A 22258-nucleotide genomic window follows, 5' to 3' on the forward strand; every position below is an offset into this window, starting at 1 on the left:
TGGCATTCTCATTTTGGAGAATTAAGATGGATATCCTTCTAAGTGCTAAGGCTCACAACCTTAAGCATCATCAGCTCCTGCACTGAGATATCCTATCTCTTTTCAGCTGATATGATCAATTGCTGAATTCCGGCATTTCTTTTATCCACCATAATGTCTTTTGAATATCTCCCTTTTGTACCATCTATTCTCACAAGAATCATGCATTGCTTCTCATCTAGGTTAATTGATGGTGTCCCCATAAAGGAGGTCCCTACCTCTTCTCTCTCTAATCCTTCCTACATAGAACATCCAGATTAAACTTCCTAAAGTTTTATTTTGACAGTAATGAGTATTTATAATAACTGAGTATAATTATTACTCATTCATTTATTCAACAAATATTTATTGATAAAATTCTATAATCCGGGCAATGTTCTAATCACTAGGGATATAGCAGTAAATAACAAGGATAAGTCCCTGCCTTCAGGAAGCTTAAATTCTGGTGAAAATACTAGTTATACAAATAATAATAATTTAAAAAGTAAAATAATATAATTGTACAAAATATTAAACTCCAGTGAATGCTTAACATTTTTGTTATGTGCCTAAATATTGACAACCATAATTATAGATATTTCATATTTATTACCTGTGAACTTTTGACAACCCTGAAAATTAGGGATGATTCTCATTTTACAAATGAGACAACTGAGGCTCAGAAGGATTCTGTAACGTGCTTAGCATCATGCAATTAGTGGGAATCAAATCCATTATGTGGCTCTAAATCTATCTGATATCACAACCAAGAAATTTTTATTACAAGTGGCATCTTTTGTAGGGCCTAATAAATCGCCAAACCGTTTATTTAATATTAACCCTTTTTTTCTGATTTTATTGCCTACTTCTTCAGTTCTTGCATCCTACCTTCAAGCCACATAGAGCCACTCACTCTTTCACAAATTGCGTTCCAATTTCTTCCCTCTGTATAAAGTCACCTCGAGTTTCCTAGAACTCATTTTCTAGACTCCATTTCCTAAACCTAAATTCATTCTCTCTCTCTCTCTGTCTTTTCCTTACTCACTCCCCTACCTTTCCCTTCTAGTATCCAAGATCCAGGAAGCTTTCTTGATCTCCCCACCTAGTTGAACTGTCCCTAACAGAGATCCCATTACATTTTTTGCATTTCCATATGACACTAACTTTAAGCTACCTTGTATTGTAGAATTTGAATAAATCTTTGATTATCTTCAAACAACTAGATTCACTCTTAGATCTCTGTATCATTCTGTAAGATAAAGTGTTTATCATAATGCTTTGCATATTGTATGAGTCCAATAGATTTGATGGAAATTTTGAGGAGGAAATAAATGATCCTTTAATTTGCGCAAGGAAGTAGCTGCCAACTGCTCCATATTTAGATGGGCCTAGTGGGTGAAAGCTTGAAAATCTAAAGGGTTAATAACAAATATGGCTGAATTATAGTAAGTAAATGCAAAAAGATACATATTTGATTGATTTAGAGGAAAAGTGATGGAAAAAATGATAATTGATTATATGGATTATTAAAATGGCATGTCATATATTAGCTTGAATCCAAGTTTTTCCTTTCTTCAGCAGCTTCTTGTCTAGTGTTTGATTATTGTGGGACTTTCAATGACTTCCTTAATACTACTGGCACTTTAGGACCATTGGATACCCCATCAAGATAATTCCAAAGGCACAGAGGATGTTTAAATTGAAAGGACAATAAAATGCACTTAACTTTTCATAACCTTCCTCTACAGATTGGAATGTTTTAAAATAGTGGGAATTTTTAAAAAGCAATGTTTTCTGACACAGTGAAACAGGATAGCCTTGAGTCAGAAACATCAGCTTTACAAAAAATGCCTTGAGGGAGGTCCAGATGTATTATCTAGAGGCCTTTCACCTCTTCCTCCAGCCCTGGTGCCTGTCACAGCACCATCCATCCATTTCTAACATTTTCCTTAGCTGTGAACTTCTTCGAGTGACAAGAGACTGATTCATAATCTATAGTGAGGCTTCCAAGAAGCTCTTTTACTTTAAGTTACGGGGCAAGTGAATCAGCCTTTTGCTTTCTCGCAGGAACTACTTATCTTCAATCTTTCAATTAAAGGTCAAAAAATGAAAGACACTCTGGTCGTCTATTACGGTGTTTTGTTCTCATTGTCAGAGAATCTGTTCTTTACGTAGTTGTCTCTCAACCTGTTCAAGATTTGTGCTTTTCTCTCCCTGTTTTGGATTTAAAAATGTGAGAAAATTTTCTCAGGAGGTCTGGAAATCTTTGAGAATTGCAAAAAAAAAACCAGACATGGAGAATTATAATCACTTTCAAAAAGAAAAGAAAGGGCCTCCCATGGTAAGAATAATGTTTAAAGCCTTCACCAATGGAGATTAAGGCAAAAATTTATGAGTCAAACCAAAATATCTTTTAGGAAGTTAAAATCATGCTTCTTAGCGTCTTACTCTGTGTCTGCATAAGTTAAGTGGAGGATAAATAAGTTTATGCAGTAAAAAAAAACAGTTAACAATTATTAGCTGCTTACGCTATGCCAGGCTTGACCTGAATTGGTGTACTTTATCCTTAAAGCAGCCCTCTGAGATAGCTCTGTTAGTACTCCTACCCTAAAGGTGAGAAATCTGAAGTGTAATAAACTGCCCAAGGGCTTAGAGCCAGAAAGGGACAAGGCAGGGACTTAATTCCATGGGGTCTGATTTCAGAGCCCATGCTCTTGACCACTGTGCATTACCATTCTATAACGCAGGAAAGTGACATGGAAAATTAAGACTCCTAGCATTAAGAATGGGTTTGGAGTCTGAAATATTTAGTGACTTCTCAACTCTTCATTTGTTCTGTATGCTGAAGTAATATACTTCTATGAACACATTATTCTCAGTCCTTGAAAAATCACTCAGGAACTCTCAAATACATGCCTTAATCCAAAATCAATTTATTTATTGAATATCTCATGACCTATTATGGACATTCAACAAATACTGAAATACTATTGGATGAATGAGGGAAACTACAATTTATTTAACTAACTTCTGTTATTCTCCTTCAGGTGTAAGTCACTGTGCCAGGTGCTTCCACAGACATTATCTTTTCTAAACTCAAAATGCTCCTGAGGGGTATGTGTACCCCACCCTGTTCTGAAGATGAGGTCACTGATGTCAGGTTGAATAATTTATTCTACATCAACAAATCAAGAGAACAGAACTGACATTTGGAATTCTGGTAATCTCTGAGGCCCAAAAGTTTACCAGCCATCCAGGGGCTTAAATCACCTTAAAAAAAAATCTCCTGTGCTGAAATAGAATTCATTCACTCATGCCTAGTATAGAGTGATGAGAGAATTGTTTAAGGACCAGTCTTCCAAATGATAAAGCACAAGTTCTAGCAAAGATTCATTAATACATTATATTAACACACTCGTGTCTGGAAGATTTAAAATCATCCTGGTATCATAGTAATAACATGTCAACAGTATTTCAAATACTTCTATTTCTAGGGACTTTTAACTTCCCACAATCCTGAACCCAGCTCTTAGCAATTGAAAATCTTAAGAATGCTTTTCTGTAGTATAATGCTTTCCATATCTCAATTCATTTTGTGTATAATTAAAAGTTACTATAGGGGGCTGGCCTGGTGGCGCAGCAGTTAAGTTTGCACTTTCCACTTCTTGGGCCGGAGGTTCACCGGTTCCGATCCCGGGTACGGACCTATGCACTGCTTGGCAAGCCATGCTGTGGTAGGCGTCCCACGTATAAAGTAGAGGAAGATGGGCACAGATGTTAGCTCAGGGATAATCTTCCTCAAAAGAAAAGTTATTATAATTGCCTTCTGTAAATCTTAAGAAATTCCGGAATTCCTAATTAAAACAAGAGTATTAAGAAAAGGAAAAAAGAAAAAAAAATCTAGAACTTACAAAGAGGTGAAAATAGTGGAGTGTGAACTTTAATAGTTCTGTTTTCAGGGAAGTAATACCACGTATCACAAGGAACCCAATAAAATGAATAGTACTCCACTGTACGTATATACCACACTTTTTTTTTTAATTCACTCATCTGCTGATGGGCATTTAGCTTGTTTCCACATCTTGGCTGTGTTTTTGGCTACATATCCGTGAAATTGTTGCCAAGACCAATGTTAAGGATCTTTTCCCCTATGTTTTCTTCCAGGAGTTTTACAGTTTTAGGTCTTATGTTTAAGTCTTGAGTTTAGTTTGAGTTGATTTTTGTGTATGGTGTAAGATAAGGGTCCAATTTCATTCTTCTGGTGGATATCCAGTTTTCCCAGCACCGTTTGTTAAAGAGACTATCCTTTCTCTATTGTGTATTCTTGGTCCCTTGTTGAAGATGAGTTGACTGTAAATATGTGGATTTATTTCTGGATTCTTTATTCTGTTCCATTGGTCTATATATCTGTCTTTATGCCAGGATCATACTGTTTTAATTACTGTAGCTTTGTAATATATTTTGAAACCAGGAAATGTAGTGCTTCTAACTTTGTTCTTCTCACTATTGATTTGAATTTTAATAGTCTTTTGTGTCTTCATATGAATTGTAAAATTGTTTTTTTATTTCTGTACAAATTGTCATTGGCGTTTTGAATTGGATTGGAAGATTGTTTTGGGTGGAATGGACAGTTTAACAATATTAAGTCTTCCAATCCAGAGGAAAGGACGTCTTTCCATTTGCGTCTTCTTTAGTTTCTTTTGTCAATGTTTTGTAGCTTTCAGTGTACAAGTCTCTCACCTCCTTAGTTGTTTATTCCTAAGTATTTATTATTTTCAATGCTATTGCAAATGAGATGTTTTCCCAATTTCCTTTTGGGTAGTTCATTGTTAGTGTGTAGAAACACAACTGATTTTTTTGTATGCCGATTTTGTACCCTGTAACTTTACCGTATTTGTTTATACTAACAGTTGTGTTTGCATGTGTGTTTGTGTGTGTGTATAGAGTCTTTAGGGTTTTGTATACATAAGATCATGTAGTCTGCAAATAGGGACAAGTTTACTTCTTTATTGCTTATTTGTATGCCTTTTATTTCTTTCTATTGCCTAATTGCTCTGGCTAAGACTTCCAGTACTTTATTGAACACAAGTGACTAGAGTGGACGTCCTTGCCATGTTCCACATCTTAGAGGAAAAGTTTCCAGTTTTTACCAATGGATATGATGTAAAGAATGAGCTTTCTGTATATGGTCGTTATCATGTTGAGATAATTTCCTTCTATTCCTAGTTTGTTGAGAAGTTTTATCATGAAAAGATGTTTAATTTTGTCAAATAGTGTTTCTGCATCTATTGAGATGATTATGTGATTTTTATCCTTTATTCTGTTAATGTAGTGTATCACATTAATTGATTTTCAAATGTTGAGCCATCCTGCATCCCAAGGGTAGATCCCACTTGTTTATGATGTGTGAGTCTTTCAGTGTGCTCTTGGATTCGGTTGGCTAGCGTTTTGTTGAGGGATTTTGCATTTATATTTCTCAGGGATATTGGCCTGTAGTTTTCTTTCCTCGTTGTGTCATTTTCTGACTTTGGGATCAGGGTGATGCTGGCTTCATAAAATGAATTTGGAAGTATTCCATCCTCCTCAATATTTTAGAAGAGTTTGAGAAGGATTGGTATTATTTCTTCTTTAAATGTTTGGTGGAATTCACAGTTGAAACTCTCGTGTCCTAGGTTTTATTTATTGGGAGGTTTTGGATTACTGCTTCAACCTCCATAGTAGTTATGGGTCTGTTCAGACTGTCTATTTTTTCATGAGTTAGTCTTATTAGGTTATTGTTTCTAGGAATTCACTCATTTTCTAGATTATCCAATTTGTTGGTGTATAATTGTTCATAGGAGTCTCTTATGATTCTTCTTAATTTGGTGGCATCAATTCTAATGCCTCTTCTTTAATTTCTCATTTTATGTATTTGAATCTTCTTTCTTTTTTTCTTAGTCTAGCTAAGGGCTTGTTAATTTTGTTTATCTTTTCAAAAACCCAATGCTTAGTTTTGTTGATTTTTTCTATTGTTTTTCTAATTTCTATTTTATTTATTTCTGTTCCATTAGGTTATTTTCTTCTCTGCTAACTTTGGGTTTAGCTGTTTTCTTCATTTTCTAACTCCTTGAAGTGTAAAATTAAGTTGTTTGAGATCTTTCTTCTTTTTAATGTAGGCAGTTATTGCTATCAACTTCGCTTTTAGTGCTGTTTTTGCTTCATCCCATACTTTTGGGTATGTTGTATTTCATTTTCTTTAGTCTTGAGATATTTTCCAATTTCCTTTTGATTTCTTATTTGACTCCATGGTTGTTCCAGAGTCTGTGGTTTAATTTCCACACACATATGAATTTTCGAGTTTTGCTTCAGCAGTTGATTTTCAGTTTCATTACATTGTGGACAGAAAAGATACTTGATACGATTTAAAACTCAAGCTTGTTAAGACTTCTTTTGTGACCTAAAATGTGACTGATCCTTGGTAAAGACCCACATGTACTTGAGAAAGATGTGTTTTATGCCGTTGTTGGGTCAACTCTTCTATTAATGTCTGTTAGGGCCATTTGGTCTACTATAGTAATATTTGAGTCCTCTGTTTCCTTATTAATCTTCCATCTGGATGATCTCTCCATTATTTAAAGTGGGATATTAACTTCTCCTACTATTATTGTATTGCTATCTATTTCTACCTTCAGATTTTTCAGTGTTTGCTTTCAGTTTTTGTCAGATGGATGCATATGTATTTATAATTGTTGTATCTTCCTGGTGGATTAACACTTTTATCATTAGAAAATACTTTTCCTCCCTCTCTCATTTGATAGTTTTTGACTCAAATTCTATTTTGCCTGATGTAAATACGGCCAACTCTGCTCTCTTTTGGTTACCATTTGCAGGAAATACCTTTTTCCATTCCTTCGTTTAGCTTATGTGTGTCCTTAAACCTAAAGTGAGTTTCTTTTAGATAGGATATAGTTGGATCCTTTTCTTTTTTTAATCCATTTAGTCACTTTGTCTTTTGATTGGGGAGTTTAATTTATTTACATTCAAGTAATTATTGATAAGGAAGGATTTACAATTGCATTTTGTTAGTTGTTTTCTGTTAGTTTTGTATTTCTTTTGTCTGGATTTTCCCTTTCCCCTTTTTCTGTTTTCCTTTGTGTTTTATTGATTTTTTTATTGATGTGTTTTGATTTCTTTCACTTTTTCTTTTGTGATTACCTTGAAGCTTACATAAAATATCTTATAGTTATAACAGTCTAAGCTGATAACAAATTAAACACAATTGACTAGAAAAGTTGCCTGTGCATTGGACAAAGCAGGCACCTCTCCCAGTCTTCACTAACTGGCCTTGTACAGGTGAAGACCCCCACCAATCAGGCTGGCTCAAGATTCTGGGAATCTCTAACAACTTTTTCCCTCCTCGGGGATAAGCAGGCGACTGGACAAAATGGACAGAAACCATTCACTCTGTGCTGAGCTGGGGGTTGTGGGTGGAGCAGGGAAGAGAGCTATGGCATCTAGTACAAACTTTCATCTGTGTTCTTCCCCAGGTGGCTAGACTCTGCCATACCCATCAGAGTTCCAAGACTGGCACGTCTTCCACTAATGATTAATGATGTTGACAGTGTGTTTTCATGTGCTTCTTTGCCATCTTGCATATATCTTCTCTGGTGAAATGTCTGTCAAAATCTTATGCCCATTTTCTGTTTTTTTTTTTTCTTTATATTGAATTTGAGAGTTTTTTTTTTTAATATATTTTGCTGTTGCAGTATTTTGTTCCAATCTATGACTTGTCTTTTCATTTTCTAAACAATCTTCCAACAGCAAAGTTTTTCTTTGATGAGGTTTAACAATCTTTTACATGTAAGTTTGTGTTCTTTGCATCATATCTAAGAAATCTTTGGACAACCCTAGGTCATAATGATTTTCTCCTGTTTCCTTTCATATGGTTTATAGTTTCAGGTTTATGTTTAAGTCTATGATGCATTTTGGATTGATTTTTTTATATGGCATGAGGTCAAGGTTTCTTTTATTATTTAATTTTTGCCATGCAGATATCTAATTGATCCAGCAACATTTGTTGAGAAAACTATCATTGTTCCATTGAATTATCTTGTGGAAAATAATTGACCATACACAGTTGGGTCTATTTCTGGAGTCTTTATTTGGTTCCAACTACTAACCCTTCAAAATACAAATAGAGGTGCATATGGTTTTACAGAATTGACATCACATCATATTTTTGTTTTTAACCTATTGTTTCTGTTATTATGTTACGAATATCTCTCATTTTTTAAATATTATTTGAAACATGATTTTTAATGTTAAATATATTTCCATGTGAGAGTTCCATGTTACAGGTGGAATAAAATATCAGATTGAGATATTAAGAAGGGGGACTAATTTTTAATTTAAATATATCTTTTTCATCTTAAGTAGGACTAAATGAGAGTTAAATATTCCTAAAAAGAATTTAGAAATAATGCTAAAGTGTAAAGTCTAGCATCAGTAGTGCACACGCACTGAATAGAGCCATTTACATTGTAGATTGTTAGAGACAGGTCTGGGAGGACTGTCTAGCTCCATACCCAAAAAACAACCACATTAGTGACTTTGCATAAGACATCTATCCAGAATCTCACTTGGTTAGGAAACAAAGAAAAAAGGCACCTCATTAGTAACAGCCTCAACAATGAGTATCAGAGCCAGCAATGCATTCTCAGCCTGTCTTCAGTAATAAAAGTACAAGCAACATTGTGTGGGCTGCTTGTCAACTTCTAGGAACGTTCCTGCCAGCTAGGAGAGGCTGGAGCTGTCCAGTCAGTCACTTCGCCCACAACAGAGAAAGGATATTATGGCAAAGGCTGGGCTGCAAAGGAAAACCTTTTAGATTTATCAGACTATCAGAGAACATCTCAGCCTTGCCTGATTTCCTTGTTCAGAATTGTCAGTTTCTCCCTCTCTGCGTTGACTTCTGCTGCAAGTGGCATTTTGCTGAACAAAAGAATCAAACGAAAATGCCAATGTGGGTTGACTTTCTGTCCTAAAAGCACATCTCCAGTGCACTTTGATCACAGGCTATCTGCATTAGCATTCTGTGCAGGAGTAAAAGAAAAGCTATTCATACTGCAGAAGAGAAAACTTCCCCAAGGTTTTAATGAATTACTGTTTGTTTAATAGTTGTCAGGTGTTTCAAATCATTCTATTGATAGTACATACTATGTTTAATGAGTGAGAGTTAAGCCTAAAGTACAGAAGAAAAGCTGTCCTCATATACTATGCTACTACACATTTTAGAAATCAGAGCACATCTGTAAATTACAGTTAAAATGAACTCAGTGCAACCTGATTTAGAATCACTTGCTTTGATTCTCCAAACATCTTAGAAATTCTTCCCTAGAGCTCCACATTAGTTAAGAAGTTGAATGCAGCTGTAGAATGAATGGTAAAGACACTGACAAAGAAAACTAAGTTCACCGTAGGCCAAAATAGAACTATATTCATTCAATTGCCATTTTCTTTATTTTAACTCAAAAAAGCTTGGGTAATTACCAAAGCTGATGTAGGCACAACTATGTTGAGGGAATCATTGAGAGCCCAGAGGGCAATAAAGGCAGCAAAGAACGGCATTTAAAATGTGGCTGAGTATCTCAAATCAAATTGTGGAAACTTGCAAACCAAAGTCTCACTATAGGGAACCAAGAGCGTCCATGCAATATATGTAGAATTTTTTCTCTTCCTGAAAATTCAGTTTGATAATTGCGTTAGACATGCTGAGGAACGTATTCATGAATTGCGGGGTGTTTAAGATTTAGTTCTTTGTGTTTCCTTCATCTCACTGAGAAGCTGACATTTGAACTAGGTGATGGAGTGAGCCACACAGTTATATGGGAGGACAGTTGAAGCAGAGGGGATAGCCAGTGATAAGACCCTGAAGCCACAACATTCTTTACATGTCACAAGAAAGACTAGTAGAACAGTCTAGCTAGTGTAGCAAGGGGGAGAATAATGCGGATCAAAATCAGAGAAGTAACAGGAAATCAGGTTATTTGACCCTTCTGGATGATTCAAGGTATTTTTTACCCTGAGTAAGATAGGAAACCTTTGGAAGGGGTCTGAACAGCGCAATAATGTGTTCTGGTTTTTGGCAGAACAGCATTCTAGCTGCTTTGTTGACAAAGACTGTAGGTGCACAAGGTGTACAAGAACAGTGTTTCAAAAAAGAAAGAAATGAAGCAAGGACAGAAGTGCGAGAATCAGAGAGAAGGGAAATGGATAGTCTGGATGAGAGATGACGGTGGTTTAGACCAGGGTGGTCATAGGATTTATTGATGGAATGGATGCATGGTATGGAAAAAAGCGAAGAATAGATGATGAGGATGAAGGTTGCTGGCGTGAGCAAATGCAAAATATAGTTTCCACTAGTTGCAATGAGAACCCACTCTAATGGAGAAGACTTGGGCTGGGCTAGGAGTAGAATGGAAGGGCCGCCCAGGGCCAACTCTATCAAACCTTGCTGATATGTCGAGTAAATTGAGGGCTGAGGATTAAAGAGTCTTGAGATTATTTGTTCCTTGAAGTTTAAAGTCATAGAACTTGGCTCAAGTTTGAGGTTTAACCCTTTAGAAAGTTTCTCAGTTTCTTCTATCCTCAAGTGTATATGCAAGTGTATCTATTTCTTCTTGAAGTACTTTTGGCAATTTATATTCTTCAAGAAAATGATCCATTTCAAGCTAGTATTCAAATCATCTTTCATTTGAGTGAACTATTCATGCATGTCTGTGTATATATATACATACACACTATATATACAATATATAAAAAATATATTTTCTCTTTTAGATAATTTTCCCCATTTCATAACCAATTTTATAAGATTATATTTCCCCCTCTTTTATATTAATTAATATGTATGATTTTTCTATTTTATTATTTTTTCTTATATCTGAGATCTTAGTATTAGAATTATGTCTATTTGCTTTCTGTTTTCTGACTCCTAATTTATATTTATATCATTAATAATGCTTCCTCTCTACTCTTTTTCTAACTTTTGAGTTGGGCGTTCAATTCATTCTTCATTCTTTTCTGTTTGTTAGTGTATTTATGTGTTTAATAGAGGTTATTTTCATTCTTGCTATTTTGTAGGTATTCTCCAAGTTTGGTTCTGATTTTCTATTTGATTCAAAGACTTGTTAACAAAGGGTATAAAAATAAATTGTAGAAGGATTTTTATACAACATTTAAAATTTATTAAAAGACAGGCTCATTTTAAAATATATTCCATTTATTTCCAAAAAATAGTTTATTAATATCAGAGTAAAAATATTAATATGGGACTATCTATCTTTCCATATATATATATGGAAAGCTAATATTAGTAATATTTTATTCAAGTTCTCTAACTTTATTTATCTTGTGTTCAGTTGTCAAGGGGATAAGAATTAGTCAAACATCATTGTGTTTCAATCTATTATGTTTAGTGTTTCCTGCATGTATGGTTTATGTAGCTTGATGAAATACCACTTATAATGTCATTTTGGAGTGTATCCTTTTTTTATGACCTTCTGATTTATTTTGGTTTTTCCTTACTTTTCCCTTTTATGCTTTGGCCCAATTTTTAAGCTTATAATCGTTTTGAGTCCCTTGGTTTTACATACTTGCATACAACACATAAATGGATTTTATTTATATTTTGTTTTGTTTATCTTGATGGAAAGTTCCCACCATGAAAGGCAGAAAAATGAACATAACTAAACTTTCTCATACATCCATTTTCTCTCCTGCCCCCTCATTTTTGTTTTTACATTGTTAAGATTTATAACATTTATATTTTGTTTTTAAATCATTATTCCCTTACTTCTAGACTTAAATTCTTAAATACCTTGGTTGTATAATTAAATTAGTCTTCAGTGCTCTCTGAATTCTTATGTACCAACCATAGGTTTCTGTTTCTGAGTTCCTTATTTTTATTCATCTGTTAGCTCTTCAGATTACAGCTTTTAACTTTTTTTTAAAGCTGGGTTCGTGGGTAGTAGATTCACTGAGAACTTTATATCACAATACATCTTAATGTCTACTTTAGGTGTGAAAAAGAATGGGAAATAAAAGTTCTTGTGACATAATGTTTTCTTTAAGATTTTGTAAGTATTATCCTGTTGTTTTCTGGCACCAAATGTTATTGTGAAACAATAAGGAATCAGCCTAATGTTCCCCCATGGAGATTATCTGCTGATTCTATCTCAATTTCCTGGGAACTCTTTCTCTAAACCTGAATTCAGTAAATTCATCACAATATCATTGGGTTAATGTATTCTGAGTCATTTGCTTTCTATTCCTTTTAAACTTACTATTCAGTTTTTCATTTATTTTAGTCATCATGTGGGAATTTATTTCTTCTTTTATCATTCTGTTTTGTTCAAGAATATTAATAATACATACTCTGGACATCCTTTGTCTTCCATCTTTAACTATCATATCCTTTGTAAGGATCATGTATCATTGCTCCTTTTTACTTTAGATTTTGATAATTTTCCTCAAGGATATCTTTCACGTCATAGACTTTGTTTTCAGCAGTACCTGTACTATGTTTTGCTGATTAGAATGTGTTTAGTGAACACCGTCATGTGCTGCCCTGATGTCCACCCACTGACTTCAAGAATAAAGCACTCATTTCTCCATCTTTTAGGAATTGTTGTCAGCTGAAGAGAGATGCCCAATCTCTTTGGAAGCATTCAGTAACTAGAAATGTCAGGTTATAAAAGGCTGTTCCTCTGTGCCAATTTGGGACAACTCTATAGGGCTATTCCAACTCCAGAACCATGGTGACATCAGTTCATACCTTTATTGTGACTGCATAAAAGCCCGACTTCTCACTCTACCCAATACTGCTTCCTTCACTTCCCAGTCAGTGTTGATCCCGAAAGCACTCCACAACAAAATCCAGTCTTCTATGTCTTATGTCCTGGGGACATATCTAGCCTTGAATTTTATTCTGTGGAAATGGATAGAAATCACCTGGCTGAAAGTTGAGGTGGCCGTCTCTGAAAGTCACAGGTCTTTTGTTTAATTTTTTGTTCTCTGATATGTTAAATGACATCAGCAGACAATACTGATTGTTATTTCTCTCACCATTTACTGTTTCATCCGTAGAAAATTTTATGACTTCTTAGGAGATTGATTCTTTGGAAATAAATATGACTGAGATGTGTATTTCTTTCTTTATGATTGTCTCCTCTGTTGATTTTCCCCCTAGAATTATGTACACTAGAGATTGGTAACTATTGGTTTTCCCATACCACCCTCCACCTAATTTTTCCAAGAAAAAGATTAAAAGTTAGGTGCCCATTTAATTATTTATTCACCCATTCATTTGCTTCTTGAGCAAGCATTTATTGAGTGTCTGCTTTCTATAAAAGACTTGGCTGGTCCCTCAGTAATATTAGGCTCCAAGGATCTAATATTGCACCAATCAAATATCCAAACATTAGAATGCAAAGAGATACATGTTATAGGAAAATAATGGACACCATAGTTTTATTTTTGCTATCATCCACCTTCTATGAATACCTTTTAGGGAAATGTACATGCTATTTGAACTACATGTTGTGTTTTAGAATCTACCTTGATTTAAAACAAGTGGAATAATATTTGATAGGCATTTTTAAAAGACTTTGGTTTGAGATTTTAGCCATTTTTAGTCTCACTGTAGCCAGAATTTTCATCTCACTTTTTTCCTAATCATTTCTTTTACTTAGGGAGAGGAATTAAATAAACATGGCTTTACTCTATCATATATTATTGAAAGTTATTGTTTTTCTGTGTTTTTTGCTATTGTCTATCATACGACATTTCTCAGAAAACATAAAGACTTTTATCTCAGAAGATATTGGGAGACTTTTCTTTCTCTAATTAATCACATTTTAATACATCTTAAAATTAATTTTTATTGAAATATTTAAAATCTTCATATTTCTCCCACCATCAAATCATAAGCTACACTTAGGGGTGTGCTTTTTCTTTCAAAATTACTAATTTCTAATACTTGTAATAGATAAGAACATACCAAAATACTTTTATATTTTGGAGTCAATAATAGCAATATTTACTGAAAAATAACCTGAGGTCTCACAGATGCCAAGTTTTGAGGAACTGGATAAAAATGTAAGCATTTGTTGAAATTATTTTTGCTAAATATAATTTATATTCTGAGTTGTGTGCTTACGGATGTCTTGATGGTTCTTTAGTTACGAAATAGTCTAAGCTTCCATCAGATGCTTCACGGGAACTGGGCTTCTCATTCATTGCCTGCTTCACACCATTCTTTGATCCTGACACATTAGAGGAATTCTCTGGAAACAGCTGGTTCCTTACTGTGGCATAGGGTAGCCATTGGGAGTTTTATTTTACATCTAGTTCCCATGAGAAATGCTCCGTTGGTTTCAACTTTAGGAAATCTTTGTCTATTTAATGGGCGCAGTCATGAACCCCTTCAAGTTCTCTTCAGGAAATAATTATATGCTCAAAGGAGTAGCTAAAGCCAGCTTTGCATCTCATTGCTTACATTTGGAAATCCGGAGAGACCCTAATCTACTGGAGTGAAGGGTGCTCTGCTGAGACCATGATTTCATCTTTTTTTCTTCGTCTCTGGTCGCTGGGGCTGATTGTCTATATTATCTCATGCAAACTAGTGTGAATACAGGCAACATCCTGCTATGCATTTAATTATTTATTCACCCATTCATTTGCTTCTTGAGCAAGCATTTATTGAGTGTCTGCTTTCAATAAAAGACTTGGCTGGTCCCTCAGTAATATTAGGCTCCAAGGATCTAATATTGAACCAATCAAATATCCAAACATTAGAATGCAAAGAGATACATGTTATAGGAAAATAATGGACACCATAGTTTTATTTTTGCTATCATCCACCTTCTCAAATGCTTTGTCAATAAAAAACCACAAGTATATTTTGAAGAAAATAATTACTTCCTCAAGGCTGGTGTTAGATGGAGAACACATTCCAGTAATGAAAATCATCTCAGTTGTTAGAGGAATAAAGTCATTGACCAGCATCTTAGTGGCAATTCCCAGGTAAGTTTGCTAGCTCTGCAGGAAAATATTTGCCTTTAGCATTGATAGATCAAAGAAAAGTGCAGCTTTAGCAAATTACCTAACCATTGTCTCATAGCCTCCTGAATAGAAGTTACAAGGGCAAAATCATCAGTATATAGGTAGCCTTGAATGATTAACATCAGCACTTTTCTTTTTCCTATTAAAATATCAAAGACTCAAATGCGAAACTGAGTTAATGCAGAAAAATTATCAAAATTAGCAATACTCATTTAGCACTTTATAAAGTTTCATTTGTATTTTCATTCACTTAATCATTTATTCATTCAATGAGTACAGATGAGTTGGACATATTATTTATTTTATTAGATACACTAAACAGTAATAGAAACTGAGGCTCAGGGCTTAAAATCTAATCATCCTTAGTCATGCAGCTAATAGGTGATGAGGCTATTATTTAAATTGGGTCTGTCTAATCCAAAGCCTATGATCAAAATCTATACATTGTTCAACCTTGGAATGGAGCTCTAAATTACATAGCTACAGATAGAATTCTGAGATTCCTTGTTATTTTATAGGTCTTGGTTTGAAAACCTGGATCCAGATTCACAAGCTCACATGCGTACAGGGCCAGTGGTGACATAAGTGGGTCAGGAAGGACTGATAGAATACCAAGCCCCCTCGAAGTACCTTTGGGTTCAAGATACCTTTCACTTTCCCTTCACCTCTACTGTAGGAAAAACAACAAGGCAAGTATAACGTTAAAGAGTTCCCCATCAGGGAGACAATGGAGAGGAGTGGACTGCCAAAATGGTTATGTGCGTGTGCTGGCACGGGGCAACAGCCATCATCCCTCCAGCACACTGGGGTCATGACAAAATGAGGGGCTGGTGTTGCCAGATCATCTGATTTTTCCCAAGGAGCTAGACAGAAATAGGAGTTGCGATGTGAAATCTTCTGATTTCAGAGGCAGCACAGCGCAGGGCAGACTTTAGAGGCCAAACCCTGCATTTGAATCCTGGCTCTGCCGCTTACTAGTCTGTGACTCTGCTGCTGTTATGCAACTGCTCTGTGCCTCAGTGTTCTCAGCTGAAAATGGAGTTCAAAATAGTGCTGTCTTGAAGGCTATGAAGACTACACCATGCTGTTATGTTGGGAAGTATCATTGTTGCAGTACTCCCTACCTCATAGAATTTTGTAAGGACTAAATGAGTTAACCTCATGTAAGGCCCTACATAATAAGCACTTAACAAATGTCAGCTATGGTGCCGGCCCCCAAGGCCAAGTGCTTAAGTTGGTGCGCTCCACCTTGGGGACCCAGGGTTTCGCTGGTTCCGATCCTGGGCATGGACATGGCACTGCTCATCAAGCCATGCGGCATCCCACATGCCACAACTAGATGGACCCACAACTAAAAATATACAACTGTGTACTGGGCGGCTTTGGGGAGAAAAAGGAAAAATAAAATCTTAAAAAAAAAAGGTCAGCTAACATCAATTTACTATTTAATTATTATCAACTAATTATTATTATTTTTTTTATGGAAGATTAGCCCTGAGCTAATGTCGTGCCCATCTTCCTCTATTTTATATATGGGACGCCTGCCACAGCATAGCTTGATAAGCAGTGCATAGGTCTGCACCCGGGATCCAAACCAGTGAACCCCAGGCCGCCAAAGCTGAATGTGTGAACTGAACCACTGAGCCACTGGGCTGACCCCTCAATTAATTATTTTTTAAGTTATAAACACTGTGTAGGCAAAAGAGAAATATTCACCAATTTTCAACCTTTGATTAACTTTTATAAAAATACTTTATTTCTGCCACTGCCTATGTAATTTATATAAGTATCCACTAGGCAGTTGGTAGTGTCTAGATTAAGCTCTTACATTAAACAAAAAAAAACTAGCTTCTCATAGGTATACCTATATTTTGTACATATAACATCCCCCCCCTTGAATATATTTCACTATAAAAGTAGAGTTCTTAATTTAGACAACAAAACATAGCTATTACTTCAGTAGCAGTGGTCTTTATTGGACTATGAAATTGGACAAAGATGGTAATGGATTAAGAGAATTTCATTAACGTGAGAAATGAGACGCTCTTGGCACAATGTATAGTAGGTGTGTAGGTATTTGGGAAAGTGGTGGGTATGTGTGTAACTCATACTAGCTTCTTGGCTCAGCCACCTTTGGGTTTCTAAGTTCCATGAAAATTAGAGTGCTTGTAAGCAAAAAGGGCTAAAAACTCTTTAAAACATCGATCTGAAGCTCAAGCATTCAGAGTTGCACTCTGATGTCGTATGAACCAAAGGAGAGAGAAGCAGCCTTCTCCATTCTGCAAAAGAACACCATGGAGGTTTATCATCTCGGTAGTGTGAATGACTTGGCTGTGGACGGAGATTACAGCATCTGGTGGACGAGGAGGTACTTAGCGATGACTGACAAGAGATGATAGGAACTTGGCAAACATAGCGGCACCCAGATGGTGCCAAGCAACTCAGCATCTGCATAACACAAGAAGATCTATTTCTGAGGGTACCTCTGGATTTCTCCCAGAAGCGGTAGAGTGGACTTAGTCATGGGAATGGAAGCCCTTTGCAGGGCAAGCAGGGGCAAGATTAAAACCATTGCTATCAATACAATTTTTGTCTCTACTTATAGGCTTTTTAGACCTGAGGAAACTTGGGATACCCTTGTAACATATTTTATATTTAAATATAAATTTTATTTTAAAATAAATATACATTTTAAGTGACAGAAAATCAGGGCCTGTTTAAAAGACAAATTCCTACGTGCAACTAGATACCTCTTTTGCAATCAGTTACAATTTATAAGTTTTGATTTTTTCCTACATTTTTAACTCTTTCTTTAATTTATGGTACTTTATCTATCTTAAGCTCTAGACTGGTATTGCATGATTTAATGTTTGATTGACTGTTTCTAAGTAAGTTTCTTACATGATATCTATGTGAAATTTCTGCCTTTCATTCTCAAAGCCAACAGAATCAGTTCAGTAAAATTTCTTTCATTTTTTCTAAAATAGAGCTCCACATGTTCATTTCTCAAGTTGTGTACAACTGTTGTCCAGTGTAATTTCCCTTCACTGCACATTTTTAATCATGGGACTTTTATTGTTTACAGTTAACCACTTCTGTAGTTGTACCACCTTTCTGTAGTGTGCACTGTATCAGTGCTACCTTTCTGTTGTGTGAAGCCAGAGCCGGTTAGTTTGAAATTACTGATAATTGTCTGTCATACGCATTGGCCACCACCTGCCTCTGCTCCCTTTAGCAATTGTGTGATCTCTCTGGCAGCATTTCTCGAAGTGTGGTGCTCAGACCACCTGCATCACAACCACTTGGGTTGCTTGTTAAAAATGCAACTTTCCGAACCTATCACAGACTTCATAAATCAAGTTCTCTTTGGCTTTGCCGGCTAAAGTTTGTGAACCACTGCTATTGGCTTCACTTTGAAGCTTCTGCTTATGCTTTTTGAAAAGAGATTTCTCCCATTTTGAAAATATACAATTTAAATCAGCCAATACATTTTCACTCCGAAGAATACAATGCTGAATTTAAAAATCTTACAGTCCAGCAGAAAAAGACAAGAGCTCATGATGGCAATACAAAGGCAAAAGGTAGATTAAGAAAAATGCAAAAACAATAATACTCATAAAGCAAAATAAGCATTCAGCAGAGAGACAGAAAGATCAGCACACATTTGGGAAGAACAACCAAGGATGTGTGAAGGAGGCAGCCTTGACATGGGGCTTGAGATGACTTGTATATTTAGAGGTGGGCATGAGGAGAGTCCATCAAGAGAGCAGCAGAGCAAAGGCACAGAGGGGAAAGAGGAGAATGATAATGCCAATTCATAATTAAGCTCAACTTAGTCATAAAATACACCCATGGGATTTGTGGGTGACAAGGCTGAAGATGTAGGTTGGAATGGTACTGTGGAGAGTCTTGAAGGCCATACCAAATACTTGGTATTTATTTGGCACCTTCTGAATGTTTGCAACATTTTAGGTGGGCTATAGTTTAAGGTAGGAAGGCACACATTCCTGCATTGTAAAATTACATTTCTCATTTAATTGGCCATATTTGCAAAGTCAAATCAGAAGTGAGGTGGCCACACAGAGGAGAAAGTTACAGCAAATCTCAGTGCAATTTCTTGGTCTCTGGAGAACTTAATGGGGAACACACAGCATGTGGGCGATACTCTCTTTACAAGATAAGGTCTTGCAAGTTCTGACAAGTTCAATTCTTACTATGTCACAGTTGTTTTCTACTTTGGCATTGCAGCATGATTCATAAAGGACTTTCACAATCTATGGGTTTCTGTTCAATAGGATGTTTGAGAAATAGCAGATTTTCTTTTGGACTTAAGTTGGTGTCAGCAAGACCACATTTTCATTCTGGGTATATGAGAGGGTTGCTTCATCGGGAGAAAGCACAGCTGGAGGACAGGATGTCTGATGAATATCTTTGCCTACCACCTTCCAACATGCTGGAAAACCAATTTCTTTATAGTGCACTGCTGCATAACACACTTAATGTCTTCTTATCTGGGATTTCTGATCCTAACTTTAGTGAAAAATCTATAATAGAGCCATTTCCCTATAAGGTGTTATCTTATGAGATATCTGGAACCTGTAGGACCTAGAGGGAGCAGGTTAGGAGAAACAGAGAAGCCAGCCAGGTCAGTTTTCCCTGGAAGACACTGCCACACTCCAGAGAGGCTGGGTGAAGACTTCCTAATGTATTTTAATAGCTGAAGAAACAAACATTGGCCAGCAGAGAGGGAAGTATCCAAGGAAACCTCAAAAAGCTGACCATCACTCAGGAGTGTAGTCAGCCTTTAGGGGATAGTCACAGAATCCTACAGGGGATGCTGGGACGTGAAAATCACAAAGAGCTCGAATAAAGGTGTCAACATAAGAGCCAGAGGTTGAGTTCAGAGCAAGGAAGAATTGTTTTTAAGCTTAGCTGGAATTTTCACATATTGAATTTCCAGTCTAGGTTCTTGACTTGTGCTCTCATAATTCAGAGGTAATATGGGCCTGAGTTAGTGTGGAAAATAGAAAATATTTAATAAAAATGAGTCCATTGGACTCATCTTCTAACTGGGACAGGAGCAGGAGAAGTGGAACTCAATGCACAGATTGATTTGGAATTTTCTTTAGGGAAGTGGGAGACTGGGAGAGGGTTTTGGACTAGAGATATATACTTGTAACAAAAACCTCTAAACTGTAAAATACACTGAAACCTGTCATTTTCTGTTTTTAAAAAGTGAAAAGATATTATTTTTTATAGCACTGCAAGTAAAAATACCATATTACCTCCCCCTAAAAATAAACACATCTGCAGCATGTTTATTCTATGGATAGTCCATAACATAGGACATTTATGCTTTTTTCTAAAACTAAAGTCACAGAGGATATTCCCTCTTACTGGAATACAGTACTTGAAGGCAGTGTGGAGTGTTCTGGAACGCACATCATATTAACGGTTGAAGATGCCGCTTTGGCCTGTACTCCTAGTCACAGTAAATGAATTTGATATGTTCCTCACAGCTACATCTCTTTCCATGATTCCCTCATAGAGTGAGGGAATGATGTGTAAACTTCCTTTGACAGCTTATCCCTCATAGGTCTCCTCACACGCTGATGTATTTGACAGAATCAACTATCTTACTTAAGTCCGCATACACAATCCACCCATCACCACACTCCGCCTGTCACTGCTCCCACTGCTGTCTGAGGGAGGTTACTACAGGCTGTTCCCTGGCTTCCTGCCTTGGCGTGGATAACTTAATACTTCCCTGCAAAGTGTGTGTGAATGTGCCAGGTGACAGGGGTTAGATGGAGACAGGCCTTTTCAATCTACATGGACAATTCCTCAAGACACTCTCGAAGCTGAGACAGGAAGATATTTCCCTGTAGGAACTACCGAACATGAATTTCCCTCCTTCAGCTTCTCTGAGTCCTCAGCAAGAATGTGTGCAGATCTGTGGTGAAAGACAATGACTTCTGCACATCACATGTTTTGTCAAGATTGAAGGCAAGAGGAGACAGATGTGGGTTCCAGTTTGACCTTGTACGTTCAGTTGTCCTCACGGGCTCCAGTTTTCCCCACTGTCCCTCCAGTTTTCTTCCTGACTGCCAATCCTGCTGACCTACAGTGACTTTAGCTCACCATATGGATGCATAAACGACAACCTTCCCCACACATCTTCACCAGTCTCTGTAAGAGTGTAGGGTCTAATCCCTGTAGTAAATTTATTATTATTTATCACTCTGATTCTGGTTCTCTGAACAAAGCCTGATACCAAGGCTATTTATCAAGGAAAGGATATGATAAGATTCACACATTAGTGCCATACCTGTAGTATGGAAAATGGATTAGACATAGAATAATTATTAGAATATTCTGAATAGCAAAAATCTTGACTTCTCAAATGAAATCTTATTAGAAACCTCAGATAGATGGGTACATACTTGCTTGAGATAGGGATGAGGAACTTAAGACTTGATTGTTCTGCCTCCCTTCTCCCTTCCCTCAGCAATCCAGGAAGTACCCAAAGTTCTAAGAACATAGTTTAACAATGCCCACATTAGGAATGCCCCCATAGTCATTTGGTGAGAAATGAAGTGGTCCATTATTACAGTGTTGGAGGTGAGCATGAAGTATATCGGAGAGTCAAGAGGTTTTTAGGAATTAAATTTAGCACTGCTTTGTATGAGTGGTATGGAAAAGGTAGAAATTTAGTATTCTTCCAGGCCAGTGTCACTTCTTGAGAAGGTACCACTAAAGGACGTGTTAATTTCAGACCATTGAAGAATTCTTGGCTTATTCAAGCCACAATGTGCAATAGGGCTGGAGTTCAAGAGAGATGTCTTCTATAGAGACATGGTTTTAAGTTATTGCAAAGGTGGGTCAGTTATAGATTAGGAAGAATAGATTGAGAAGAGCTAAGGCACAAATATAGACTCTGAGATATAGCAACATTAATGTCGTCATAAAGGCAAGAAGCCCTTGAGTTGCTATAAACATAGGAGAACCAGGAAAAAAGAATCCACGGGCTCTAAAGAAGGGGAACATTTCCAGGACAGGCTGATCAACAGCATGAAATGCAAGCTTGCCAAGGTCATAAAATATCCTTTAGATTTAACAGTTGTAGAGTCATTGAGTA

The 22258-nt window shown here is 36.3% G+C and overlaps 1 long non-coding RNA gene across 2 annotated transcripts in view; it reads right to left on the reverse strand.

Annotated features, from left to right (window-relative positions):
- Positions 1 to 21653, reverse strand: part of LOC111767914 (uncharacterized) — a 70188-nt gene extending 48535 nt beyond the window's left edge. The window contains exon 1 of one of the 2 annotated variants that reach the window (XR_002799858.2): positions 21564 to 21653. This is a non-coding gene — a long non-coding RNA (uncharacterized lncRNA). The remainder of the gene's footprint in view (positions 1 to 21563) is intronic. The other variant, XR_011440135.1, reaches the window with a different exon arrangement.
- Between the last annotated feature and the right edge of the window lie 605 nt (positions 21654 to 22258).

This window comes from Equus caballus, chromosome 1 (genome assembly GCF_041296265.1).
Source record: "Equus caballus isolate H_3958 breed thoroughbred chromosome 1, TB-T2T, whole genome shotgun sequence".
Lineage (NCBI taxonomy): Eukaryota > Metazoa > Chordata > Mammalia > Perissodactyla > Equidae > Equus > Equus caballus.